Consider the following 11,430-nt stretch of genomic DNA (forward strand, 5'->3'; position numbering starts at 1 on the left):
AATACAAAACTCCTCGCAGCCTGGATGGTGGAAACTAGATCCAGGGTCTTCATTTCTACTTCCCAAATTGGTACGATTCTATCCATGTGAATAAATGAGTTGATGTCGAACATGGTAGAAACCACTTGATTACCAGTCAATGATGTAAACCGTTAACAAGTGTGAGAGAGACCACCAGTGATGTCAATGGTTCTCAAAGTACCCAGTACAGTCCATGAGATGTGAATGAATGAGTCGATGTCGAACACGTCATGGAATCCTTCGATCGAAAGTCAATGATGTAAACTGTCATCAAAGGTGAGAAACCTGCCATTGATGCATGCAGAATTCAAGGTACTGACAATTTCTAAGTCATCTCTCTAGATAATGTGCTGATGTCGATAGAAAGCGACCCGTTGCAGGCAAGCCCACAACACGAAATCATAGTTCAAGTTGAAGAAATGTTGCTGTAAGGACTGACTCAGCGATGGTCAAAATGGATGACAAGTATTTTGCATATGAATGGTTTATTTACAGAGACCTCTTGAACACATAACGACACAACAGATGGCTTGGCGACGATTGACCCAAAGTTAATACCTAGAAACGGTTGAAGACTTTCAAAGTGGTTTAATCAACTTCAAGACAAGGGATTTCCCAACCCAGGTGAATGAAAAGTGTCGTGTTCAAGAGTGGTAATAAGGTTCTTCTGTGACAAAGGATAACAAATACGTTCATTCTTCTCTCTTTTCCCCCACCATTTCTGGCAAGTACCTCTTTATTTTTTACAAGCTTGAGGAGGATAACATATGCTTGATTATAAGCTCATCCTTCGGATGAGTCCAACTTAGTTTAGATTCGAACCCTAAGAATGAGTGGTTCGTTTCTGTTTGTAATCGAACAGGTCCTTTACTGTAAAATTTTAACGAGTCCAGTATAGGAGAAACTCGGCGTTTTTCAATTTTAGAGAGTCTGAAAAAACTAAAGAAGACTCTAGGGTTGAACTTTTTCGTAAATTTGTGTCCCTCAAGCCCGAAAAAGTATAAAATAATACCTGAGAGAACCGCTTGATCTTGCGACCAAGGAGTACTTTCATGATTAGTGCCTCTGACCTGAAAAGTAAAAAGCGATCAAGGACACGTCGTTTTATTTCCAGTATCGAGTTTGAAACGACAAAAACCCGGCAATCTTTTCCTGTTTTTTACGGTCAGAAAAGGGCTATAAGGGGACCGTCTTTTAATTCCGTTTTAACGAGTGTAAAAGAAATGTTCGGCAATCTTTTCATTTTTTAGGAGTCAGAAAAGGGCTTAAAAGATGACTCTGATGTTTTGGTTCGTGAAAAATGATAATTTTCTCTGAAAGTCCTTTTGTCCTGCACAAAAACAACACATTACTCATACCTGTTTAAGATAGGCAAAAATACATTGAAAAATATCTTTCTATGGTGAAAAATAAACAAACCTATCATTCATTTATCCAAAAAACCTATAAAAAGACTTTTTACCATGTCATTTTTACCATTTTACTGCTATGGGAGAGAAAAGGGCTTTTGACAAGAAACTTCCCGTGGACTTTGCGGAGAATCCGACCGTCGGAATCGAGCGCCGTCTCTTTCAGGTATTTCACAACATCCTCCTCTTCAATTTCATCCGTTTAGAATTTCATTTCAAGTTTTAGTTTGATTTTTTAGAGGGTTTGGGGTTTTAGGATGCGCTTTTCGGGGTACGCAGGTGCCCCATGGGTGACCTGCGTACCCCGACTTTTTCGTATATGGGAAAAAGGTCGGGGTACGCAGCCCACCTTCAGAACAGCTGCGTACCCATGCTCTGTTTTCTGAACGCAGGGTCCATACTCCCCGCAAAGCGGTTTTCCGAACCCCAAACTCAAAAACTAACCATCAATTTTTAATTTAATGAATTCTAATCAAAGTTTTTTGGTGTGTAGACTGCCCACCATGCTTGATTGGCACGAAAGAGAACATGAAGATGTCGATTTGGCCGCAATAGATCATCAACCCTCCATTGATGCTTTGAAGGCATGCGGTCTCTACAAGTACTGGGCCATACCTGGCATGAGGGCCCAGGTGCCATTCTTAGAGTGGCTGGTTGAAAGGTGGGACGTCCAGGAACAATGCTTTTACATCGGAGGGCACCAACTCGAGATAGAGCCCTCTGACATATATTTTCTCACTGGTTTGCCTAATAGGGGCGAGCAACTGTCTCTGTTCGGGACTAGGCCGGGTGGCCAATCCCTTGCTAGTCTCCGACTAGAGTGGTGCAACAATCAGAACCAGGAGAAAGGGATAGAAATCAAATATATATCCCTGCCCGAACTTATGGTAATTGCCTTTACAGTTACCAGACTCTGCGGCGCAGCCGCCTTGCACATTGCCACCGGGTCCCAAATGTGGATGGCGATAGATTGCTACCAAGGCACCATTTTCAACTGGTGCGATGCTGTGTTGGCCAACATGAAGGGCCAACTAACTAGGGCAAAGAACGGGCAATTAAAGACCTTTGGATATGGGCCTTTAGTTGTGAGCTTTGCCCTAGAGAGAGTTCTGATGCTTATCCCTCAGCATCTCACTGTTGCGGTTGGGCCACCTCGGGAGCCAAAGTTGATACGATGGGTTACGGTGATGGCTCAGCATCCTGATGAGGGAGCGGGAGTTGTTCGATTTCCTGCGGGTTACTTTCACTGGTTGGAGAACCAGGTCTTTGCGATTCAGGACTTTCCTTATGCCGGAGTAGATTTTTGAGGTGATCCGGACATGGTTCTTCCACAGGGAGAACAATGGGACGACAGAGGTATTTCATTTTCCACAAGTTTTTAAATTATTTACTTTTTATTTGTTTTTTATATCGTCTCAAAACTGACAGTGACAATTTTGAAAAATACAGATGTAGGTCCACAGCGTCCGGCCAATCTCCGGCCATTCGAGAGAAGAGTACCAGTTGCACCAGCACCGGCCCCACAGGATGCGGCCGCAGAGACCTTAGCCGAGATGGAATAGGACCTAGAGCGTCTCACGGCGGACATACCAGAGACGACTATAGACGATATTCCTATCCGACTTCAACGCTATGTGGTCGCAGTCCCAGGACCTTTCAGGAGGTTCCTGTGTAGGGTAGCGCGGGCAGTGGTCTCGTATAGAGAGCACCACCAGTGATTGGCTAGTCACTTTTTGTAGACACATATGACATTTTTGGTTTTTTGTACTTATCATTTTTGCCGATCATAAGGTGTTTTTCAACCTATGATCGAAGACGATGTATATTTTTTGACACACTCCTATCTATATATATCATTATTACCGGCTTATCTTGTTAAACATGTGTGATTAAATGTTAATGTTTTTAAATTTACATGTATGATTATCGCAAATGTCTGTCTAACATTCGAGAAGCAATTGCATCTGCTAATGTATTAAAAGACCTTGGAATATGTTGATATTCGATGTAATCAAATTCACGTTCCAAAAGACGCACTCTCAAAAATAACCTTAATAACACTGGATTTCTAATGGCATAAACTCTATTAAGCTGTAATACAACGAGTTCAGAATCTAACCTCACTATCAAACTCCGAATCCCAAATGAAATAGATTCAGATAATAATTCAATCACTGCACTGTATTCTGCAATGTTGTTTGTTGTTTGACCGAGGCTCACCCCATGCATAGAAACTAACTCGTCAGAGGGCGAATAGATAACCCAAGCTGCAGAAGAGATATTCCGTGTACTACGACAAGCACCATCAGCAAATCCAATGTACGTTTGGAGAGGCATCGACATCTGCAAACATCAAAGGTAAAACCAAGATAAGCAGAATAACGACGAAAAACACACTTTCTAAACTAAGCACACTGTCTATTCTAACAAACACACTAGCTAGAAAGAGAAAATTAACCTAACTATCCTAACAAAAATCTTCACACCCACCATTTAAGCATAGTACCTCTTTAGGTAAAGTCCATTTCTGGGTTTACCCAAAGAGTCCCCATCAAAGTCAACCAGCTCATAGGCCCCTTTTGCTAGCTTTCGCTTAACAATGTAGGGTCCATGCCACATAGGAACGAATTTTCCAGCACCCAATTTATCGTTAGCTTGATCATACAATAGCACTAGGTCTCCTTCCGAAAAATTTCGAGGGGTCACATTTCGATCATACTGAGCTTTCATTCGTTTTGCATGAGTCTCGATTGCCAATGCAGCATCGCGTCGAGTCTCATCTAATTGAGCTAAGTATAATAAACGCTTCTCCTCTTCGGAAGTAGCTGGAAGTAATTCGATAGCCATTTGAAGTGACGGGATTTCGCATTCAATGGGCAGCATGGCTTCCAAACCATAAACTAGTTGGAAAGGAGTGAACCCTGTTGATGTTTTCACCGAAGTTCGATATGCCCAAAGCGCGGAAAATAACATGTTGTGCCAATTCGACCGATGAATGCCAATGATTCGTCGGATCATGATGACCAAAACTTTGTTGATGGATTCAACCAGACCATTGGCTTGTGGATAATAAAGAGTTGAGCTATCGTGGCGCAAACCAAGCTGGCCTGTAAGTTCTGTCATCATAATGTTTCGAAAATGGCGCCCATGGTCAGTGATTATCGCTTGTGGGACACCAAACCTAGCAATAATGTGATTGAATACGAAAATCGCAGCTGTCTTGCCGTCTGCCTCGAATGTAGGCATCGCCTCGGCCCACTTAGTAAAATAATCAACCGCAAGGATGATATACGCATGCCCCCCGGCCGAGTGAGGGTTACATGTAATAAAGTCGATACCCCATTTAGCAAAAGGACCAACGACAATTATAGGGTGGAGAGGAGCTGGTGGTGTGCGCATCTTGCGATCAAACACTTGACAGTTGTGGCATTTTCGGACCGCAATGATACAATCTTTAAACATGGACGGCCAGAAATAGCCAGCACGCAACACCTTCTGAGCTGTGGCATACCCAGACATATGACCGCCACACGCCCCAGAGTGATAGTCATTCAAAACCCTTTCTGCCTCTTCGTGAGTTAACCAACGTCGGAAAACCAAGTCCGCCCCACGGCGATAAAGAGTATCTCCAATAATGTTATACTGCTGGGACTGGAATCGAATTTTCCGACGTTCCGTCTTAGAAGCTTCGGGCCGCAAGGATTGGGTTTGGAGATAGACAATTATATCTCTATACCACGGATCTAAAGTGCTGATGAGAAACAAAGATTCGTCCGCAATGGGTTCCTCTGCCACAGTTTCCGTGTCAGCACGCGGGAAGTCACACATCAACTCGGCAAAAACTAAAGATTTCTTAGACTTAGATTTTTCAAACTCTAAGTCGAACTCTTGCAAGATCACGATCCATTTAGAGTACTTGCCCCCTAGCAATTGTTTAGTCAAAATGTAGATCATAGGGTTGCAATCCGAAATGACTGTAGCTTTACGGAGAAGGATGTAATGACGAAAACGTTGGACAGCCTGAACGGCTGCCAGGGCCAATTTCTCCACATGCGAATATTTCAGCTCAGTGGGATTTAATGTCCTACTAAGATAATATATCACATGTTCCGTGGCGAATTCATCTTCCTGAACTAATACCATCCCAATCGTGGAATGAGAGGCAGCGAGGTACAAAAAGTAGTCTTGGTTGTAGTTGGGAGGATGCAACAATGGTGCATGGGTCAACGCGTGTTTAAGTGCATCAAAAGATTGCTGAGCTATCTCATCCCAAGAGAATTGAGCGTTCTGTTTCAACAACCGCGTGAAACCTTTTGTAACCTCGGCGTAGTTAGGAATGAATCGGCGTAAAAAGTTTGCTTTCCCTTGCAAACTTTGGAGTTGGCGAAGACTCGAAGGGGGAGGCAATTTGATGATAGCTTCAACCTTCGAGGGATCGACGCGAATGCCGGCTTTTGAAACTACAAATCCCAGCAATCGTCCCACTTCTATACAGAAGACACATTTGTGTGGGTTCAAACGTATACGATAATGCCTACACCTCATGAAAATTGCTCGTAAATGGACAAGGTGATCAGCTCGATGTAAGGAATGAGCAGGCAAATCATCGAGGTACGGTTGCACAATGTGTTTGATGTCGTGAAACGCGTAAGACATTGCCCTTTGAAAAGTGGCTCCGGCATTCTTAAGCCCAAAAGGTAATTTGCAATAAGCAAATGTCCCCCAAGGACAAATGAAAGCCGTTTTTGGTTGATCGGCAGGTAGAATATTGATTTGATTGTAACCGGAAAAACCGTCCATAAAGGAAAATATTTCACTGCTGGCACAATCATCAATTATTTGATCGATATAGGGCGTGGGATAGTTGTCTTTTGGACAAGCACGATTAATATCCCTATAGTCAATGCATATTCTTATTGTTCCCTGTTTCTTGTTAACCGGAACAATATTCGATACCCAATCCGTTAACGGGATCGGATAAATGAAACCTGCTTTCAACAGCTTCTCAACTTCTGCTTTAATTGCAGTCACTTTTCGAGGGTGTATCTGACGCAGACGTTGCCGAACGGGTTTAACGTCCGGGTAAGTCTTGATCTCATGAACAACAATGGAGGGATCAATTCCTGGCATTTCCTCATAGGACCAGGCAAACACGTCACAGAATTCTTGAAATAGGGCCTTGTATGTTTGAATCTCGTCATCTGTACACGAGGCACCTATATGAATGTTCTCAACAATTCCAGTTTTGACTGAAATGTCAATGGCAATAGTTTGGGAAATGTTTCCCAAATTCAACTCTGAATCAGGATGTTTCATGGGATTCTGAGCGTCCTTGACATATTCAGCCGTAAAGATTGATGAAAAATCATTTTCAAAGCCATCACCCTCAGGTAAAAATGAAGATCTATGATGAAGATCTTCCCATGGTAGATCGTCTACACTTAGGATTTCGCGAAGTTGTTCGTCAGATGACACGACTTCGGGAAACGCTATCCGTTCTGAGGTTGATGTGAAAAGTGATTCCTCACCGACCACATTCATTTGGTCGATCTGGGTTGAACGCGAGTTGGTAAAAGACTACACGACTTCATAAGCAATTTCATATGGACTCAAAGGCATAGCACCACCGAATGAGTCTATCTCAGATTCAGATGGGACAATCCATGGATCATCGTAAATAATAGTATCTGATGTAATCATATGAATGAATGCGAATGAAGGGTCTGCGTTGATTGGAGGAAAAGGAAAAGTTCCCAGTAAACTGGAATCTTTAACTAATCCTACGCCAACATCCTTATAAGGGATAGTCGTTTTACCGACATGCTGGATACTCTCTGAAGAGGCTGGGTCGGATGAAAAGAAAGTCAGCTGGTCTATTGTCACGATCTTGCCATTGTGTGGAAACTTTATAACTCTGAAGACCAATGAGACGACCACTGTCATAGCGTAAGATCAACTTCGACCCAAGAGAAGGTTGTAGTCTAGAGGGGCATCAACCACCTCCACATCCAGACTAACCATTTTTCCTTCAACCCCTATAGGCAAATCCTGAAGAATGCCAAACGGATGGAACCCACGGCCATCAAAGGCCTTAAGAATTTTCGGGGATTGGTTCAGCGAAGGAGAACCAAGTGATCTCCAACACTGAATCGACATAATACACGTGGAAGCTCCTTCATCAATTATAGTCCGATGAATAGGCCTGTTTTTTACTATCACTGGAATCTGGAAAGCCATCTGATGAGGGAGACACGGTGTACTATTTTCTAGATCAAAGATTATCAGGTTCGGGTCCTGAATGTCAACAGCTCCTATAGTCGACAAAAGTAATTTTCGTTATGCTGGGCATGATTGCAGCACTTCTAAAGCCGACATCGCTGAGGGTGAAACAGCTAAATCCTCAACAATGTTGTAATTCTGGGCCGCTCTCGCATGTGGATTGAAAGCAGACCTTCGAAGTACACCCTTGGCAGGCGGTTTGATTACTAAGTCAGGGTTAGGTTTCTCGATCTGTAGTGGATCGGAACCGGGAGCTGAGGTTGATGGATTTGACTGAGAAGATTCTGCTTCTTTCGATCCATCAACGAGACTTTTACTACCATAATCGTGTGATCGAGTCGCAATCCGTACATGAGACATCATCAATATGGGTTCTTCACTGGCACTCGAGGAAGAACCTATCATCTTACTCTCCTGCTTTGGAAATGGATCTTTCAAAACAGCAGGAGTTGGGGAACCTTTGACGATTTTCACAACCTCGGCCCGATGAGGGCAATCTCTTGTAAAATGATCCTCTTCACAAATAAGACAAGGATATCGAGGTTTGCGCTTTTCGTCATTGGTTTCTGAGGTTAGCGCTGTTGTAGTAGTCCAGCTTCGTCGATCCGGATGAGCTCCTCCTTCTCTTTGAAACCTGCATTCACTAACAATCAAACGATTAAATAACACCTGAATATCTCATAAAACAAAACATATTTAACATACAGACCAAGGAGTATATGAAACAACTCATAAATAACAAATTGTTGAGAAGAATGGACTTATTTGTATTAATAGGAAACAAAAGAAACCATTACAACCTGAGCCTTGGTGTTGTGCAAGTTCCTCCCAGGGTCCAGCAAGAGTTTTCCTTTACTTTGATCAGCTCACCCACTTCCAAATGAAACAAGAAAGGATGACAATCTCTCCTCACAAGCTTCTACAAGGAAGTCCTAATCTCAGCAGCATCTACCCTTAGGAATTTTCAGCTTTCAACCTCTCCTCCCTCTGGTCCAATGCATGTATTTATAGTGCTGTAGAGGAAGTTAATCAGGTCCACCATCAATGGGATAAGCCCCTCTTTGGGTGGGTTAGCTCCCCTCTTGATGGGATAAGTTCCTCTTCCATAGGGATACATGAACCATCTGGAGGCGCTCCATACACGTCAAACAAGCTTCTAGAATGCTCTAGAAATAACCACAAGTAACTTTTTTGGAGTGAAACTTGCGCTTATTGACCTTTACAGGAGTACGCACCCATTGCTTTACAGACAGAGCGTACAAGTATGCAGGTATTGTGAACTTGGATTGCGTACCCGCAGGTAAGGCTGAGAGAAACTGCGTACCCAGAGATAATTGACTTTAAATGACTTTTCTCTCTTTCTTTGAGTTTGACATGGAAAGCAGAGGCATGAGACTTGCCAAGGAGGATAGTATGACAGTTGATGGAGCCATACTAACTGCAAATAGTCATGGTGACATTTTTTAGTGTAACAGTACCCCACAAATATTCCCAACTCAGTTGTTGGCTCTATCTTTTTCCTTGCGTCCTTGGTAACATGATAGTAAATTGGTTAACCAAAGATCCTAAAGTGTGCCACATTTAGTTTCTTACCTGAAAAATATTCTTCTCGTGTACTCATTCTGAGAATCCGATGAGGACTCATGTTCTACACATATACAATTGTGTTTCATGCTTCAGCCCACAAGTGCAATGGTACGCCATGATCATGTAACATTGTGTTGACGGTGCTGGCCCCACCAACATGTCAGGGGATCTCTTCAGTAAGAAGTCCCAACTAGAACTCAGACTATTTGGAATAGGAGTCCCAGTAGTGGGTAGTACGGTATCAACTTGACTGTTTTTGCGTGCAAAGGAAAGTAAGATGTCCTTGTTGGACGCAAGGGTGTGACCTTGCAACAAGTCAAGGAAGGTGCATGAAAGGTTCTAACACATAGAAGGGGAGAAGTGTGCACCCTTTAGAATCATATGATAACACATAGCTTGAAAGGGAACACACGAGCTGAAAGACGTCACGAGATGGAAAGTAGGATAGTTTACAATCCAAATTGATGTGTTATACTAACAACACGCTTCTATAAGATTCATACAAAAACATACGAAATAGTCCATACATACATGCGTAAATTACAACTACATACATCATTAGAGTAACCAAGATAGCCAAACTATAATAACAATATATGCATGAAACGTCTTGGATCTATTATCTTAAAAAGAGTGAAATATATAATCATACATACAACCATGACAACCACTAGCCCCAATAGCAGAACATTACAGTCACTCCCACCTTCTCCTCCAAAGAGATGTACTAGCTCTGTAGTGTGGAGAAGCCAAGGCTCGTTACAATACACTCCAAGCTTTCTCTAAGTTATACCTATCGGAAGCTTGGCTCCCAAAAGCCTGTACAATGAGTTATGAAGTTCTATAAATAGCAAAGGGTGGGGTGACCCTTGACATTCCACTTTGTGACTCTTCAACTACCCTCATGACTCTTCAACTTACACATGACTGTTTACATTCTACTATTGACACTTTGTCTTTCACTTTACAACATGTTTACAATACAATCTACACATGTACTCGTGTGAGACAAAAATGGGCTTGACTAAGCCATACAAGACATCACTAAGACTTGGACAATTGTGGGAAGACTAACTCTTCGACATCCTCTCGATGATCAACCTTGGTGAACTGATGCCAAGCTTGGTAGTCTATTATGGTGTCCGCATACGCCATGGTGACATCCTTCTAAAAGCGAACTCTTGCCTCTGTTGCATCCAAGTACACTAATTTGGAACCTTTTTCTAACTCACCGGATAGCATGTGCATCATGGTCTTGAGTGTAGCTATACCAACGACACACTGATGCATAGTGTCTTTACTCATCTGCAAGTCTGTGCTGGTGGCTATGTGCATCAACTGATCAAAGTACATGTCTAGCTCTAGTCAGACTTTGTTCTTTACTTTCAACTCAGTGAGTGTTCCAATGGATGGGATCGCATGTGTGTGCACAATGACATCCATGCTCCTGAACACTCATGCATGTGAAGCCTGTGAGCTGGTGGTGAGCTGCGGGAGTTCGTCATAGTTCTCGATTTGACTCCGGATGCATGCCTTCAACTCCACTGCCTTTGGCTTCATGACCTTTGGCAAGTGCAACGAGGCTCCCTTGTACCTCATTGTCCATATTTTTATGTGATCGATAGCAGCGTGTATGTCTGAGATGCATGCTCTCTTAGCACAATGCTACTGCCAACCATTAAGATGGACAACTGAATTATGCATAGTGATGAACCTGAAGTACAACTTTTGCATGAGAGTCTCAAGAGACGATACTTCATCAAGTATCGCTTTCTTCAACACTACTCTGGTGGATGTTGTAGCTTGCTCTTCTCCTTGCTTAAACGCTTGTAACTCCTTAGCCATGTTCTCATTCTCAACTATCAAGAATCTAACACTCAAGCTAGTGGCTTCGACATATGCCTTTGTAACATCAACCAATGCAGCTGAATTTCTGCGCACATCGAACATGATCACTCATTCTTCAAACTGTGCAGGAGATACATGGACATCCAGAGTGGGCACTCTACGTGACTACACAACTTTTTGTTGTGACTCATCGAATGATATGTTGTGTGCATCTGCTTCCAGATTATCCTCAAGCATTTCAGTGTCTCCATGATCACTTGGGACTTACTCTGCTTCCAGATCTGGT

This window comes from Pinus tabuliformis, chromosome 9 (genome assembly GCF_031772625.1).
Source record: "Pinus tabuliformis cultivar Carrire ecotype Pingquan chromosome 9, CPIR1, whole genome shotgun sequence".
NCBI lineage: Eukaryota > Viridiplantae > Streptophyta > Pinopsida > Pinales > Pinaceae > Pinus > Pinus tabuliformis.